We start from the raw sequence: 18478 nt of genomic DNA, 5'->3' as shown, positions 1-18478 counted from the left end.
ACCTCCCCTGGCACAACTTGAGGCCGTTTCCTCTTGTCCTATCACTTATTACTTGAGAGAAGAGACCGACCTCCCCTCATTACACTCCTTTCGGGGAGCTGTAGAGAGCGAGAAGGTCTCCCCTCAGCCTCCTCTTCTCCAGGCTGAACACCCCCAGCTCCCTCAGCCGCTCCTCACACGACTCCTGCTCCAGACCCCTCACCGGCTCCGCTGCCCTTCTCTGGACACGCTCCAGCACCTCAATGTCTTTTTTGTGGTGAGGGTCCCAAAACTGGACACAGCCCTCGAGGTGGGGGCTCACCAGTGCCGAGTACAAGGGGATGATCGCTTCCCCAGTCCTACTCACCACACTGTTCCTGGTACAGGCCAGGATGCTGTTGGCCTTCTTGGCCGCCTGGGCACACTGCTGGCTCATACTCAGCTGCTGTTGACCAACACCCCCAGGTCCTTTTCCGCTGGCCATCTTTCCAGCCACTCTGCCCCAAGCCTGTCGCACCACACGGGGTTGTTGTGACCCAAGTGCAGGACCCGGCACTTGGCCTTGGTTGATCCATCACTTGGTTTTCATGAAGAGAACGAGGAGGGACCGTATACAAAACAAAGGGGGAAAAGAGGCAAATATATGACAATTCTAATCTCTGACGAGGCAGAAATCAGCCAAACGGTACTGTAGAGCTTTAACAGCAATAACAGATTCCTTGGAATTGACGGAATAGGCAGAAGTGGTAGGGTAAAGTCCATGCTACATTTATTACGGATATCAAGAAAAGAAACAAGGAAAAACCCCAAAACTAGAAGGCTCTACAAGCATGATTTGAATAATAAGAATAGCAGAAAATAGTTGGCATGGAACATTTAGCAAATTATACCTAAATTGCAGACAGTCAGCATGCATTTACCATCAGAGAGCTTGCCTGACAAACCTCGCGCTGCCTCATCGGAGAGGCAGCAATAACGGAAAAGATTTTCCGGGGAGAGAATCTGTGGGTATAATTACACGGCCTGCAGGAAACGCTGCTGACAGAATAACCAGCGGGAAGTTAAAGAGGAATAGGGCAGCAACCCCGACAATCCAACTTCGCTCAATGCAACGGTGGAAGAGAAATCGTAAAGAGCAGGAATAAATTAAAAGAGATCTTACGTTACAGGACACCAAGGGAGCAAAGGGTCTGGAATGCCGAGGCATATTCTGCATTATTCCCAGGAAAACACTGGGGAATGTGTGTGGGCAAGAATCCCAAGAGAGGTGATGTTTTGTATTCCATCAGGAATAAGCCATACCCCTTCCCCAAACACCAAGTAGGAAAAATAAAAAATAAAAAACCTGAAGTTTTGAGCATATGAGGTTTAGAGGCTTAAATTTTAAGGCTGGAAGAGACTGCAATGAATTATTCTGACTTCACACAGAACACGATACCAAAGAACCTCACCCAGTCATTTCTGGCTGGACAACCTAGGAAAAATACTTAGTCTCAATTTAAATACTTGAACAAATTCCCTACGTCCATAGGTTAATTGCCCTGATGGTTCATTACTCTCAGTGAATCTTAAATGAACTCTGAATTTGTCTCCGGTTTTCAAACTCTGGGTTTTGTTGCACCTTGGTTCAATTTCAGCGCGCCCTGCGATCCTCTCCCTGGAGGTTCTACAGGTTTCCTCCAAGCTGCCTTACCTCGGAATAGGTTGAACTACTTTAGTTTCTCGTTACCCATCGTCATTTGGAGACTCCAAATCATTCTTGGAATCTTTTTTCCATTCTTTCCAAATTTCTCCTTTTCTCTCTGAAGCGCGTACACCGTGTGTCCACAGAAACTGGACACAATTTACTAGTAAATGGCTAATCTGCAAAAAGTGATAAACCTTATTAAAAAAAACCCACTAAAGCAATTGCAGGTAGCACTGAGTCTTGGTGCGGACCAGAAAGTCAGCTCTGAATTCCTGAGAACGAGTCCACAATCTGGCTTCTGGTAGAGTCAACTCTGATACAGTTTTTCCTGATTTTTTTTTTTTTTTACACTTAATCAGAAGAGAATCTGGGGCAGCTACACCGTTCTGGTGAGAGGAAGGAAAAAAAATAAAATAAAATCGACAACACAGAAGGTTCAAGAGAGGATAACTGAGATAATAAGCCTTAATGACCCTAAATGATAAGCGAAAGAAGGTTAAACGTGCTGTGGAAAAGAGAAGATTAACAGAAGCCCTCGCTGATATATAAAATACCTTTAGGGAATAGAAAGGATAAATTTTAGTAGACAAGCAATTTAGTAGAGAAATATGCAAGCATGATTAATTAATTAACATCTGTATTAGTTAATGACAATGGAAAGCTCTACATTACCGCTGAGCTGTATTATAAGGAAGAATAAAGGCAGCAAACAACTTCTCAAGCAGGACTTTATACTTCTCAACGCGGAAGTTCAACAAAATTACCAGGGAGGTATCCCTAGGCTGTGCGAGCACCTGGCTCGGTATAACACAGCGGAGGAGGGGAAGGGGACGGGGCTGCTTTGGCCAGGGTAAATTTCTGATGTAACACTAGAAGTCTTTATTTGGAGAGTTCATTTTTGCCATCTCTGCCTTCGAAACACGCGCAACTACCTTCCAGTTCACTCAGTTCCGAGACTCCCAGCGCAGAAGGGAGTTACCTTCTCACGGCTCCTTCGATATTCCAGCTCTACGACAGAAAAAAACCTCTCAGGATAATTATATATTGGAGCAGATTGCCCACAGAGGCTGTGAATTCTCTGTCCTTGGAGGTTTTTAAGACCTGGTTAGACAAAGCCCAGAATCGGCCTCGCGTGAATTCAGGCCTGACCCTGCTCTGAGCAGCAGGTTGGAGCGAGACTCCCCCAAAGCCCCTTCCAACGTCAACAAATCTACGATGCTGCGATATAAGGGAAGATTTTATAACTTAAATAATAGAGAAGCTGTATTGATAAGGAAAATACTAACATAGTTTACCAAAATATGAGATATTTAAATACCAAAAAAACCCGCAACAAGTAATTTAGGATATTTCTGCCTGGAGTGATTTCACACATCGCGGTCTCTGAGGTGTTTTTGCGGGTCTTGATAGCTCTCATGAAGCCTACTGAAGCAGATGTATTTTTCAAGCAAGAGGCTGATTTATATCAAACAGAAACCCTAATCCCCTTAAAGTCTGCTTGTTTGATTTGGGCAGGTGAATACTGTTTTTAAAACGAATCTCAGTTTAAAAGAAATATTTGGAACTTACTTTTCTTTCTCCTTTGATTGTGAAATACACAGCTGGAAACAGGTGGTTTCCTTTCCGACACTGAAATTCAGCATATTGCTTATTAAAAAAAATATTTTTTTGCTAACCAATTTTCATGATTAACGTCTAGGACTCATTTGATGCTATATATTGTAACTATATTATTTAAAATATTGCTTTTATATAACATTAGCTGCTTTATAATGTCACAACATCTCCAACTTGCTGCACGTATCCCATTTTGATACAAATTCAAATTGCTACCCACTTACATTTAGAGTGGAATTATTATATTATTATAATTATATTATAAATTAAATTACACATAGGCCTAACAAAAATATAGGGCCAAAAAGCTCAGTCTCTACCCGTCCCTCCCTCCCCAGCTAACCCGTGGCTGTTTAACCACCTGCGTCTGGTCTGAACAGAGTTTGATCTAAATACAGAACTTCTGCCTCCGGGCTCACCCCTGTAAGCACATTCAAGTTCCTTAAAAGTCTTGCAAAGAAAGAAAATAGAAAAGAAAAAGTCATTTATGTTCCAATGCCATTTCCAGCCCCAGGAAACGTCACTTTTAGCATCACTGCCAGCGTGGCTCGAAATGTTTCATCTAAGTTCCTATTGAACTGAGGTTGCCGATGGTCCTCCCCTCTCCCTCCTACAGTCAAACTCAGCTTCCCAGATTCCCCTCTTTGTAGGGCTGTACTGCCAGACAAGTCCTCACCTAATTATCAAGACAGAAAAGGCTCTTTCACCCCCGCTACCACTGTTGTAACAGCTGATAATACGGTTTTTCTGGCATCTTCTGACAAAGGACTATGTCGGTAGGAGATCAGACACTCTCCTCAGAAAGCGGCACAGGTCGGCCGCGCAGCGCTATACAAATTAGCATCCTTTCTCCTGCCAACCGTCAGAAATCCTAGCATTGTATCACTCCCAATTTGGAAGCTGTATCTGCATTGCCAAAGCAGGAGGCTCCGGGAACACAATCCATACTCCCTTCCGTGAAAGGCTCCGCCATTGCGCTGCACGGAGGAATTCCTTCCCTGGAGACATCATTCTGGCCAGGAAGAAATACTTAACGGTGACAGCAGACGGCACAATAACGTTGGTATGTGTAAGCAGCCGATGAACTTTATGGCCCGGTTTCATGCAGTAGTAACGTGAAGAAGGACGTGTGGACACATAGCATCCCTCAGCTCAAGGGGACTGGATCCAGCCTCCTGCTCCGTCGTGCAAGGATCCCTGCTGCAGGGCACGGCTCTGGGCTAATCAGACTGAGCGAGAGCTCCCCTTGTAAGATACACGCAGCAAACCGAGCAGCAAGGTACCTCAACTCTCTGCTGCTTCTACTTCCAGCCCACCGATCTTGCATCTGCGTCTTTTCCTTACCAATACGGCACCAATAACACAACCACAATTTAAACGATTATGGTGATATACAGCCGTTAGACAGAAATTGTGTCCGACCTGGTCTGTCTTTGGCAAGATGAAACACCAGAGAGCAGGAATCACATTTGTCTCTATCCTATTCTCCTAAACGTCAAATCCAAAGTTTTCCAGTATAAACGTAAAGAATGTATAGAGGTAAAGGATCCTTTTTTAACAGGTAAGGAATCCAATAAGGGAAAAGCTGCAGCCACACTGATAGTATGTCCCAAAACACTCGACGGTGTTTTAGAAGCAACCCGTGACTTTGGGGGTTAGGTGTAAACAAGTTACGACATCTCGGATTTACGACTCTCATTTCAGACTGGTTTTCTCTGCACGTAACCCCCAGGCAGAGATACAAAGCAAGAGACAGCATTTTCACCGTCAAATAACACCTAGTTGGAAGACTTTTTGACACGCATTCAACCTTTGTAACAATATTTTTAAGTACTTTAAATAATCTAAAATATTGCCAGCTAAAAAGTTTAGTCTAACTAAACACAGTAATTAATATAACTGTGATGCCATTATGATCGATAGATGGTCTGTAACTGAGCAGACAGGACACCTCTGTAGGAAAGAAAGGCTGCTGCCAACCGGTTCTATATTTCAGTTCTACCGACCAAGACAAATACGAGGGCTTTAAATATGACGACAATCTAATTTTAGCTTCCAAGAATGAGTTTCGAAGCGACTGTCTTGGACGGTGAAGTCGATATAAAACATTTAGCCGCTAATTCTGTAGAAGTTTGGGTTGGTTTGGGTTTGTTTGGGTTTTTTTATCCCTGAGATTTCAGCAATGAAATACAAAAAGAAAAATGGCTCTGTATCTCTGGTACCAGCCCAAGAGACCAAGATTCTGACAATGAACTCCTGCACAGTTTTCGGTAAAGCCTCTTACGTTTCCTGTGCCTCAGGGAATGGCAATAATCTCTCCAGCATCCAGAAATGTCTTTAAACGACACTTTTGTAAACTTCAGTTTCTGAGTTGGGTACCGTTTGAGCTAGTGCTCATTTTCAAATGCTTTGTGGTGTCAATACAAACTCACGGGATGATCTTGACGCTGTTTTTTTTCAGGGCACAGAAGCCTAACGGCAGCGGTACCTCCTTGCCTTCCAATACCTGTACCACAATGTTTTGCTAAGACAGAATATGCAAAGTCACAAGGGAAAGAATTAGAAGGAAATGCCGGGATCGCATTGCTCTGATAATGAAATAATGATGAAAATGTTACCGGGGCTGAACTCTGTGCATTTAGCTCTATTTATAACAGAATTCCCTTGCAGAGATACAGGTCACTGATAAAATGGGGAGAAAGCTTTTCTCACCGAGAAATTAAACTTCTCTCACAGAGAAATTTAATAATTCTTCACAGCGGAATTGCTTGCGTCTGTTAGGAAGTCGTCAGTCTAGTTTCATAAGACAGAACAGAAATCCTCATCGAATATATAGCCCATGCTGAATTTTGTTGTATGTCCTCAGGCTATAGTCCTGCTGAAGTCAAAGCTTTCTTTGAGGATATTGTAAAAATTTAGGGCCAGAACATTTCTTTTAATGGAAGAAGTAGAAATTTGGCTCGTTACTTACGCCACTTTTGTGTAAGTGTGACATCCACTGGCAGGTAGCAAAGAGTAAAACCTCTTCAGCAAACAGCTCGGTGAACTGCAGCGTCCCAGAGCTCCACATTTATGTAACCTCTTATTCCAACAAACTTTACCAACATATTTGCCCAATATGAGCCTCATAGAGTGATGTTTGCCTAGTAAACACTTTTGAGAGGGAAAAAGATATTAATTAAAAGCAAGCAATGAAGTCAGAGGTGCTTACTACTATTTCTCCAATAATTCTCCTTTTTTAATAAACACAATCAAAAGCAGAGCGGGTTAGATAAAGTTTTGCAGCAACAGCAGCGGCTTAACAATTGTCTACGAGACACTGGTGTGAATAAAGACACACACAGAGAAACATCTTCATGGTTAAAACACAGAACTCTTATCAGTTGTTCTCATGTCTGTTTTCGGATTTGCTGATTATTTTTTTTCTGAGAGCTCGGGCAAGTGGACAAATTATCCTGCATTTATAAGAGAGACAAAGTAATCACAGATGAAGAAAAAATTAGATTGGAAGAGACCTTTGAAGTTCACCTGGTCCAGTCCCCTGCTTGAAGCAGAGCTAACTTGTAAATTAAATTAGGATCCTTATGGCATTGTCCAGTCAAGTTTTAAAAACTTCTAAGAATGAAGATCCCCCTACGGCTCCAGGCAGGCTATGCCAGTGCTTCACCACACTCAGGATGAACCATGTTCTCCATAAGTCCAACTAGAAGTTCCATGTTTCAGCCTGTGACCATTGCTTCTTGTCCTTCAGCTGTGCACTTCTGAGAAGGAAGCCCTTCTGTTACCCACCCATCCCCACCTTTTTGGCAGTGGAAAAAAGTGATTCTATTCCCTCCCTCCTCTTCACGTTAAACAAACCCAGTTCTATCAGCCTCTCTCCATCTGTAGTCCCTTCTCAATGCCACGCTGCCTTCCAGCACATAGAATCATTTATGTTGCAAGGGACCTTTAAGATCATTGAGTCCAACCATCAACTCACCCCCCTAATTTGGCATCATTTGGTAATTTGCTGAGCAGCGCATTAGGGCCCATCATCCGGGTAAGGGTGGTGAGACACTGGCCCAGGTTGCCCAGAGAGGTGGTAGACACCCCATCCCTGGAAACATTCAAGGTCAGGTTGGACGGGCCTCTGAGCAACCTGATCTAGTTGAAGATGTCCCTGCTCATTGCAGGGGAGATTGGACTAGATGACCTTTAAAGGTCCCTTCCAACCCAAACCATTGTATGATTCTACAATCCAGGTCATTGCAGTACTGATCCTCGAGAAACATCACCAGTAAGCAGATGCCAGTCAGACTTTGCACCATGGACCACTGCCCTTCAACCAGTTTTTCCCTCACTTTGTTGTCCACCCATCCAGTTCACATCTCCTTAATTTGGCTACTAAGATAATACGCAAGACTGTACCAAAAGCCTTTCTCAAGCCAAAGTGAACCTTCAGCCATTCCTGTCCCTTCATCCACAAAACCTGTCGTTTCATTGTAAAAGTCAATCGGGATGGTCAAGCATGATTTGCTCTTGGTAGATCCGTGCTGGCTCTTCAAATTTTTGTTCTTCATGCGCTAGTAAACTGTTTTCATGAGGAACTGCTCCGTAATCTTCCTAAGGACCAAGGCACGTAGTTCCCTTCCTCCTTGCCCACCCTGAAGATGGCGTAGCATTTCCTTTTTCCTGTCATATTAGTTAATTCACGTGAATTAATTGTAAAAGGTTATAAAATCCTCAGACAAATGATAGGATGCAAGGGTTCTGGTCCAAGACAATAGAAAAAGGTGTTACTGAGTTTGGAATGTAGATGAGAACTCCGGTTTCTCAGCAAACACTAAATTCTCCCCCCTGATGCTGCAGTTTAATGAAACAGGAGGGCAACGAACAGCATCCTGGCAATGAAAGGGGCAGCCAGCTCCCCCTTCATCTCCCACTGGTTTGTATCAGCCTCGACGGTTGGCAGGACTATCCAAAATTAAACAATTCAACAATTTAACTCACAAACCCATCTGAAAGCTAACTAGTCAAAGCAAAAGAAAAGAGGCTACTTTTTTTTCTTTTTTTTTTTTTTAAATCAGGTTACCGAATCAGCTCATGAAAAAAAAATCCCTGCAGACTAGGCAAAAGGAAAGGGAGGATAAGAGATGAGGGGGGAGAAAAAGACCGTGCCTTTCTGATGGCAGCAAGCCAACAGATCAGCCGGGACGTCTGTGAACTGGCAACCTAAAAGATACATGTACCTTTCGGATCCTAAAATAGTTCTCTAGCGCAATGGTTAGCCCAAGTAGCTATAGTTATAAGTGCAGAAAAGTAATCTTTTTAATCATTTTAAAATGGTCAGATGAGGGAAATTTAAGTCATACTTTTCTATCTACTAAAGCAGACGAGCCATGCATCCAAACGTCTAACCTGTCTCTCAAAAAGGAACCGCGGGGCTAGACACAAGCTGGTTTCCCAGGCTGCCGCACAGTATTCCGCTGTCAGGAACGCCGCTTAAATATTAACCAAAAGTCTGCAGCAGTCCTCCTACCCCCATCACCCAGAACAGAGGAGAGATGGCACTTCAGCTGATGTTTATTTACCCTGCACAGAATTTGAAGTAAAACTTCAGCTGAATGAGATCACGGGCAAGCTGCCGTCTGTGTTTATGCCATCAGGATTATCATTCTTTGTTTTATTTTGGGGAAAAAAAAGTCAGACAAGGATTGTGACTTTAAGGCTGCAGCATGTACGGGCTTTAGGAGGTGATGTACTTGTGTTTGAAACTGCATTTCTTTGTTGGTTTTTTTTGCGGGGCTTTTTATTTCTGAGGCCATCACAGCTGTTTCACAGACTCTATAGCAGGTCTCTATGTTTGATGCCTTTTACATTTTGTAAAAGAACTTTAATTTTGCTATTCAGATTTTTTTTTTCCCTAAATTGATCCCTACTCTTCATAAACTCCCTTTTCAGCCTTTCTACTTTCTTCCAGTTACACAGTAACGGTGGCTGTTGTCTAGGAAACGCATCTTGTGTTCTCCCGAGCATCCCGGCACCATTAATGAAAGAAATCCCTTTGCATCTCTGGGTCACATCATGTTAATTCAGCAACTCTGCGTGAGAGCCAAGTGACTGATTTAGTGTGCATCCTGCAATGCAAAATGCTCTTTACAAAACTACCAGAGTGAAAGAGCTACCATAACGAACCCTTCCTCCCCAGCCCTAACAGCAGTGGGCTATAGCGGGAATTGCACATATTCAAAGAATTGCACATTTTCAGAGAATCACATCTTCTCGTACTTACCAAGGACAAGAGCAAAATATTCAGCAACTGGAATGGGAGCAGGAAAAGGCCCAGAGCATCGATATTTTCTCAAGACAAGCTCCATACATCCCCTTCAGACTGCTATGGACCATAAGTCTGTATAAGAAGTCAGAAGAGGGTTTGTGATATTTTGTTGTACAAGAAAAATCTTACTAAAAAAAATTAAAAAAAATCCAAGCCCAGACCTCAGCACTTATTTAATGCTTTTTCACCTTGAAGGTATGGCAAAGCTCTACCCAAGTCAACCATCCTCTCCACCTCTGAGCAGAGGAGTAGGTAGGTTCATCCAGTAACACAGGTGAGACTAAGCATCAGCAGAAAGTGGGTAGACAGGACTGTCGTCTGGAACTTGAGCGGCATCGACCAGGCAAGTTTAGGCAGACTGGAGCCCATCTTCACTTTTTTATTATTTATTTTTTTTATTAAATAAAAGTGATGCTTCCAAGGTCAAACTGCCAGAGAAGGATGGTTCTTAAGGCAAGGTCCTGTGGCTTGGGAGCAGGCTCAACCCAGTTACATCGCTGCCAGCTCTATGAGTAGTATTGGCAAACCATAAGGTCCAGTTGGCCAAGTTGATCTAGTTGCCTTTCAGCTTGGGTATTTTACAGACCAGTGGAGGCTATGACTGGCTGAAATTCTTCTCTGGTTAAATTAGGAGGCTTTGAAGTCCTGCAAGAACATCATTTGCAGACGGGCCAGATGGGAAATCAATTAGAGAGTAAACCTGGAAAATTCACACTCGGATCATGAGCTATAGAAAACTGCTCAATATCAGCATCAACTTCAGCAAAACTATGTATTACTTCATGGCTAAGAAAGGTTATTTGCTAACAGCCTAGATGGAAAAAGACTGCTATAAAAAAAAAATTATCTGTAAGAAAAGCAGAGTGATGCCCGACTCAGTTAAGGTGTTCCCTAAACTACAGGTGGACAGCCACAGAAGCACTCCCAGCTGCTACTGTACTTACGAAACTGTGTGAGAATTGAGACTCTGGTGACATAAAGATGATATAAAGCCTTCAAAAACAGGTAAGACAGGAAGGTATGTAGGTCCCCTTATTAAATTTTTATTATTGTCACAAGCAAACAAAAATGCAAATTGCTGGCCACTAGAAAAGATGCCCTGTGGGAACTAAAAGGGGACAGATACCCACGGATTGCGTAAAGGCTAAAGATGGGGAGGGCTCATTCTAGCCCACTGCCAAAAAGGCAGCAGATACCTGAAAAACGTGGCAAGAGAGCAGGAAGGGATTTCAAATAACTCCCTTTTGTACAAATACATTATTTGTTCTCCGTACCTACTGACATCTTCTCTGTGATTTTTTAAATGATCCACCACACTTTTGGTCCTTTGCTCCAGGGGAAGCAAGCCTGCATTAAAAGGATAATAAAAAAAGCCATAATCCCAGTGATTTATAGTCTCAAACTGAGGCTTCTAAATGATCCACTCTCCGCAGAATATTAAAGCTATTTGCCATTCAAACCCAGACCCGAGTTTTGCAGAGGGCCTCTCACATTAATTGAAGGTCAGATCAATATCACTATTTGTAGGGTGTTTGGAATACATGCCAGGAGACATTTCCATATTAAAATTCAACAAGACGTTACACCAACAAACTCATTCTTGCCCGAGGTTAACCTTAAACAGGAAAGAGATATTTCAACTCGTTAATCTCATTCTCCTCCGTATTAGCTTGTCACGTTGTCGGGCATGGCTTCCGCCTTTGCAAATTTAATTCAAGTCAAAGCTTGCAATTTTTATTGCTTGCTGTCACTACATTATGATTTTTGTTTTCTTTCTCTCAGGACTGCTGTTTTCTGAAATCCCCAGTTAAAGGGAGATATGCGATTTGGGTAATTTTCACCATGCAACGCTACGCAAACCGGTCGCCACCCGTGATGCGATGAAGATTGGGCCACGCTGTCGCACTTACTACAGTCAGTGACCCGGCACCTCCCCCCAGATTTTCTAACTGCAGATTTGCAACAGAAATCAAGATCTTTACCTAAAGGTGATGCAAGCCAAAAATGAGTTGCAGTAATTGCTCATCAACGAATTGTAACCCAAATCTTGCCCTCACCTTGATGTTCACTGCAGTCAGACACGTGTCTCTCGGCTGTCAGTGTCTGGTGGGTGAACAAGCTTGCCTGGGCTGGAAGACAGCCTGGGCGACCTCAGTGGAATTTTGTATTTCTATTAACGAGAAAAATGCGTGGGGAATGGAATCAGAAATGTGAACGCTGTCCACTATAACCCTTTAAATGTGTCAAGTGTATTTCCCACTTCCCTCATCGGACGTGAGTCCACAATCGGGAGGGCCAGGTAATGAGACCTGCAGGCTTCGCTTCTTACATAAAATGCTCATCAGTATTTTATGTTATTAACCTTTGCAGTAAAAGATCATCGGGTCCTTTTCCTCTTTCATTAAAAGCTTTCCAGATAGAAAAGAGGGTCAGTTCATCCCAAGTACGGTGCACCCAGTGGTTTCAAGAAGCTTTTTACAGAGGTGACTTGCTCTCATCATTACACCTTTCTCTCCCTTCCCTCCCTATTCTGCATACATGAGGTGAAGCAGATGTCATTTGCTTTTGGAAGCTGAGCATCCCCAGTTAAAATTACCAATACTCATTTTGATCAAAGGTTAACGATTAAGTTTCAGGATTTTCCATTTCCCTTGTATTTACCTTGAAATTCGGAGCTACCCAAGTGCTCGCATATTTTGTCTCTCCAAAACACTACTGCTTTTAAAAACAGATTTTCCTGTTTAAAAAAAAAAATGTGCCTCTGACTCTGAACTCTCTAAGAGTCTAAAGATTCTTAGAATGTCAGCAAAGCCCAAATACCGACTTCACTAGTTTCCTAGTTTATAGTTCCAAGAAAATCCTATTTCGCCAAAGATGCAACATCTAACTTTGTAGCAAAAATGGAGGGAAAAGCCCCCAGAAGAAGCCTTCCAACTGCTGCTTGTGTTTTATGAGTGAACACCGAGATCCGTGACATAACTGGTGATGCATGTTTCACCTCGGATCCCGTATCGTTGTCAGGAACAGCAAAGCATCGCCGATGTGAAATGCAGAATGGGGAGGTACCGTTACAGGAGACTGGAGCCTCAGAAATCACCTGAAACACAGAATTCACATTTAAAAGCTAGATGTCGAATATTCAGTGGATTTAATAAATTACGTCCACAGAAGCAACTGCAGCTCTGCTAGTTTATACGCATGGAAGTTGGTAACCTTCATATGAGTGAGCGTTTTCCCCCACCAATTTATTCCTATGAGAAGAAGGTATTTCCCCTTGGGGAAAAAAAAAAAAAAAATCCATGAGGGGGAATATCTGCTTACTCTTGCGTTGGACAGATTTTCTTTCCTTTAGAAGAAATTACATTTAAATGATGGCGCCAAAGTTTTCTTTGTTAAAGGGACTATGGAACAAGGGGTCACTTTGAAGTGACACATTATTTAACATGTTTCCAGGAAAGCAATTTTGAGAAATGTTAATGAAAGCTGATTATTATGTAGCCATTACCAGATTAAGAAGAAGCAACTGTGAAGTTCAGAAAAACTTGGGAAATTTTAAAGTACATAGGAGGCATCTTCTTGAACAGCCAGGTAATAAGCAGGTGGGTTCTGAGCTGAACCTCACACGCTACATGAGGACACCTTGTATGTCTAGGACAACATCAGTCTGAAAAATACTCTTATTCTTACTTAAGAGCACCCTTACTCTTGAACATTATTCAAACGCAATGCTTCACACACCCCGAGCTATTTTGTACTATTATTTGTTAAAGAAACTGAGCAGGTGAAAGAATGAGGCCGCTTCAACAAGGTTAAGGAGCGCATAAAGGACAGCCTTGAAGCACGTAGTAACTCTGATCCACCCACACTGCAAAGCTGCCCAGCTAAGGCCAAAAACCTGATTACAAAAGGTCCTGTCCAAAGACAAAAGGAAAAATTGGTTCCTGTTCGTGAGTACTTTTTAATCGAAGAAAAGGGATAACACTGGGGTGGCAAAAAGCAGGGCAACATTTGATAGAAAACCACCTGAGTCTCTCATTCTGGTCAGGATTAAGAGGCATCAAGGTCTTCCAAAGTTTTGTAGAAGCATTTAGAAGGACTGCGGTTGCAAAGATGTAGCAACAACATGCTTGACTTGAAAGAGAAGCTGATCAGAAGCATAAAACAACCATTTGATAGGGAAAAAGAGGAAACTTAAAACTATGAAAGGGTCTTGAACGTAAAGACATACATTTCTTGGATAAAGGATGGACATAAAATAATCAAGGACACAGGCTAGGAGAATGATCTTAAGGAGCATATTTTGAAAAGGTACAAGACTGCATTAGTAAAGGTCCAACAAAAGGATGTGGCATTAAGCAAAACATATATTTAGAATTTTAAGGATTTTATCTTGCAAATATACTGACAAAAAAAAAAAATAATCATACCTTCAAAAGCCAAAGATACAGCATCTGCAACTGAACACGGCTCACTGCTGAAGTTGGAGGATACTCTTTGCCCAAGCCATCCAAATTCCTCTTCGGGAACAGGAGTAGGTCCCTGCCCTTTACCTTATGCTCCCCACGGGACAGCTTCGGCCAGCAGGAAAAGGCACGCTCCTGACGCGGAACAGTTTGTCTTTACAACTAGAAAAAAACTGGTGAAGAAGAGTCATTACCACTGGTATTTCTGTTGCAAGACGGTATTTCCAAGACAGGCACAAACTGGGACCAATGTAACACGCTTCCTTCACATCGTATTGGTTGGTGCGTAGGGAGGCTATGACACACTCTCGGCCCATACAGAGCAAGCTCTTGAGTTTCCTTCCGCCATGACGGTTTATAACAGTAACTCTCACTTTCTGCTCCAAAGATACAAATATTTTCATGATTTAAGGTAACTTCTAGTTAAACGTTCTTGATACATTTACCTTGAAGTAAAACAGTGATGCAAATTCACCTGGTAAGAGTCTACCTGCTCTTTCGAAAAATGTGATTAAATCGCCATTGTGAACTGAATCAAGCAGATTACCCTCGGCCACACAAAGAGTTATTTGTAACCTTTGACTTGCTGTCAAGTGTTCTACCTTTGGAGTGTCTCACCTGCAAGCTGACATTATTTACAGAAAAACCAGAATCTATTAAAAATACAAATCGTAGAATCTTCATGGTTGGAAAGGACCCTTAAGATCATCGAGTCCAACCAAACAACCTACAATCTCTGCCACTAGAGCATGCCCTGAAGTGCCACATCTAGACGTTCCTTAAACACCTCTAGGGATGGTGACTCAACCCCCTCCCTGGGCAGGCTGTCCCAGTGCCTGACCACTCTTTCAGTAAAGTAATTCCTCCTAATATCTAACCTAAACCTCCTCTGCCGCAACTTCAGACCATTTCCTCTGGTCCTGTCATTATTCCCCTGGGAGAAGGGGCCAACACCCACCTCTCTACAGCCTCCTTTCAGGTGGTTGTAGAGGGCCATGAGGTCTCCCCTCAGCCTCCTCTTCTCCAAGGTAAACATGCCCAGCTCCCTCAGCCTCTCCTCATATGCCCTAGTCTCCAGACCCCTCACCAGCCTGGTAGCTCTCCTCTGGACACGCTCCAGCACCTCAATGTCCCTCTTGTACAGAGGGGCCCAGAACTGGACACAGCACTCGAGGTGAGGCCTCACCAGTGCCGAGTACAGAGGCACCATCACTTCCCTGCTCCTGCTGGCCACGCTATTCCTGATACAAGCCAGAATGCTGTTGGCCTTCTTGGCCACCTGGGCACACTGCTGGCTCATGTGAAGCTGGCCGTCCACCTGCACCCCCAGGTCCTTTTCTGCCGGGCAGCTTTCCAGCCACTCTTCCCCAAGCCTGTAGTGTTGCTGGGGGTTGTTGTGACCAAAATGCAGGACCCGGCACTTGGCCTTATTAAACCTCATACAGTTGGCCTTGGCCCATCGATCCAGCCTGTCCAGGTCCCTCTGTAGAGCCTTCCTACCCTCAAGCAGATCAACGCTCCCACCTAGCTTGGTGTCATCTGCAAACTTACTGAGGGTGCACTCAATCCCCTCGTCCAGCTCATCGATAAAGATATTAAACAAAACCAGCCCCAAAACTGAGCCCTGAGGGACACCACTGGTGACCGGCCACCAAGAGGATTTCACCACCTTAATCACAACTCTCTGGGCATGGCCATCCAGCCAGTTTTTAACCCAGCAAAGAGTACACTTGTCTATGCCATGATTCGCCAGCTTCTCCAGGAGGATGCTGTGGGGGACGGTGTCAAAGGCCTTACCAAAGTCCAGACAGACAACGTCCACAGCCTTCCCCGCATCCAGAAGGCGGGTGACATGGTCATAGAAAGAGATCAGATTGGTTAAGCAGGACCTCCCCTTCCTAAACCCATGCTGGCTGGCCCTGATCCCTTGGCTGCCCTGCACTTGCCGTGAGAGCTCGCTCAAGATGATCCTCTCCATGATCTTTCCTGGTACCGAGGTCAGGCTGACAGGCCTGTAGTTCCCTGGATCCTCCTTCCGACCCTTCTTGTAGATGGGCATCACATTAGCCACCCTCCAGTCATCTGGCACCTGCCCCATTGACCATGATTGTTGATCAATGATGGAGAGAGGCTTGGTGAGCTCTCCCGCCAGCTCCCTGAGTACTCTTGGGTGAATCCCATCCGGCCCCATAGACTTATGTACATCTAGGTGCAGAAGCAGATCACTGACTACTTCCTCCTGGATTACGGGTGGGTTGTTCCGCTCTCCATCCTTACCTTCCAGCTCAGGAGGCTGAGCACCCTGGGGATAGCTGGTCTGACTACTGAAGATGGAGGCAAAGAAGGCATTACATATCTCAGCCTTCTCCTTGCCGTCGGTTGCAACTTTCCCCCCCGCATCCAGTAAGGGATGGAGATTCTCCCTGGCTCTCTTCTTGTTGATGTATTTATAAAAGCTTTTTTATAAATAGCTCTTACCTAAAAGTCTCGTTGTAGGTGATGATCTTTCTTCTTTCTCTATCAAGTTCACCTGCTCTTAAGATTAAAAATTTCTGGACTACCTCTGCCCATGAGGTCTACTTGATGTGATATGGTAAAGCCATGATTTATCACGAACCTCAAGATACATTAGTTCTGTGGGGAGGCGTCTTCTGAGTCCTGACTTCTAAAGGTGAGAGAAATTTGATTTGTTTATTACTTAAAGAAGATATTTATGGCCTCTATGGCTGGAGGGAAGAAAACCTGAGTGAATATTATGAATGCAAAACCTACTAAATTAGAAAACTGAAATGCAAAGCTATTCTCCAGAACCAGATGGCTTCTGAATGCTTGGCACTGGTGGCACTGTTGATATTACACAGGAAGCTCTTCCAAATTTAGGATACTAAAGTAGTACTATCCTAAATAGTACCAGAGTAAGGCATGCACAGGTATAATCGAGTATAAATGTTAACACCTCCATGGGTTTAAATATAAAATTAAAGTGAAATGGTAACCAAGGAGTAGTTGGGAACATCAGGTGAGTGTTTGGAGAAAACTGTGAACTAGTTTCTTGGGGAAAACTGTGAACTATTTTCTTGGCTACAGGTATTCCCTACTCTCTCTTCCAACCGCTATAGTGTTCTGTACAACAGCATATAGAAAAGGAACTTCCATGGTGGCTAAGGCCATTTCCTCTCAGACAAGCAGAGGTTTGCCAAATGACACAAACTGCTTAATAGTTTTACTTATTTTTATCTGTATTTGCTCCGAGCACGTAATTAATTCCATTTTCAAAATGCATGTTAATTTTCAATAAGATTCCACATGCAGATTGTTAGGGAGGTATTCAGAGCGTAATCATGCTCTTCCACACTGAAAAAGGAGTCAGCTGCGGGATGAGGATTCATATTGTAACCATTGAGAGCTCACGTCTCAGCGCCAGCTGTGCCAGCAGCTAGAGATGCCAACCAAGGACTGAAGAGAATTTTGTTTTGCAGAAGGAGAGGAGGAGACCTGGGGAAGGGAGGGAAGAAGAAAAGCCCAAAGAACTCTTTCAGTTATACACAAATGTTGTAAACAAGTATCTCCCTTGCCACTTACAAAAAATATAGACACTTTTAAACATTTTCATTCTTTTTTTCCCTGATTAACAACCTGTAAGTATACACTGAAAGGACATATTAAAAAAATAACCTGAAAACCTGAAGAAGATTCTTTGGTTTTTTTAATATTGAAACAAGGACAGGTAGATTATTAGCCAACTGAATGGAATTTTGCTTTGATCCTAGAGGGGACTGCACACGTAATTTGGTTCCAGACATCCGAGTACCTAGGTTTATGCTCTTGAACATCACACCTACAAGAGGTCAAGATTCAAATGTAAGTGATGTTGCCTAGGGAGGCAATAAGGCCAGTTAACAGTGCTATTCCTAGATATAAGGGATTTATTATCAATTTAAGAGGCAAGCAATCATATAAGCTTAGACCAAGATAATAAACTTAATGTAAAATTCATGCAGAGGCTGAGAAATTTGCAGTGATTTACATTTGCTCAAGAAGACGTGGACGCTGGCAATTTGAACTGACTGCTGTTCCGAAGTGGGAATGAAGGTAAGATCAACCTCTTTTACTTACGAGGCAGCGCTAGCTGCAGCAAACCTTTGAACAATCCTTCCCTTATACGTCTTCCAGCTTTTACCATTAAGAGATCATTTGGATAAGGAAATGAGATCCCCCTGAGCGAGAACCCGCAGCACTAAGAAGATTCCTTAAAACATCCCCTAGATACGTTTTCAGAAAACTGTAAATCCAACTGCTATCTTTTCCACATCTTTGGAAAGAGGATATTGTGTTTACTGACAAGAACTTGACAGGTTTGATTTAAAATCATGAAACGCGCATCAAGCCTGACATCACGTCAATTCAAAGTCTATG

At 43.2% G+C, this 18478-nt stretch overlaps 1 protein-coding gene across 1 annotated transcript in view; it reads right to left on the bottom strand.

Moving 5' to 3' along the window:
* SHANK2 (SH3 and multiple ankyrin repeat domains 2) overlaps positions 1–13929 on the bottom strand; it is a 412637-nt gene extending 398708 nt beyond the window's left edge. Inside the window, exons 1-3 of the mRNA XM_063333193.1 lie at positions 11657–13929; positions 10874–10946; positions 9555–9671 (exon numbers count right to left, since the gene is read on the bottom strand). The gene's annotated coding sequence lies outside the window, so the exon portion shown is untranslated. The remainder of the gene's footprint in view (positions 1–9554; positions 9672–10873; positions 10947–11656) is intronic.
* Positions 13930–18478: the final 4549 nt, after the last annotated feature.

This window comes from Chroicocephalus ridibundus, chromosome 4 (assembly GCF_963924245.1).
Source record: "Chroicocephalus ridibundus chromosome 4, bChrRid1.1, whole genome shotgun sequence".
NCBI classification, from domain to species: domain Eukaryota; kingdom Metazoa; phylum Chordata; class Aves; order Charadriiformes; family Laridae; genus Chroicocephalus; species Chroicocephalus ridibundus.
The sequence above is the reverse complement of the archived record's forward strand: the minus strand, read 5'-3'. Positions and strand labels throughout refer to the sequence as shown.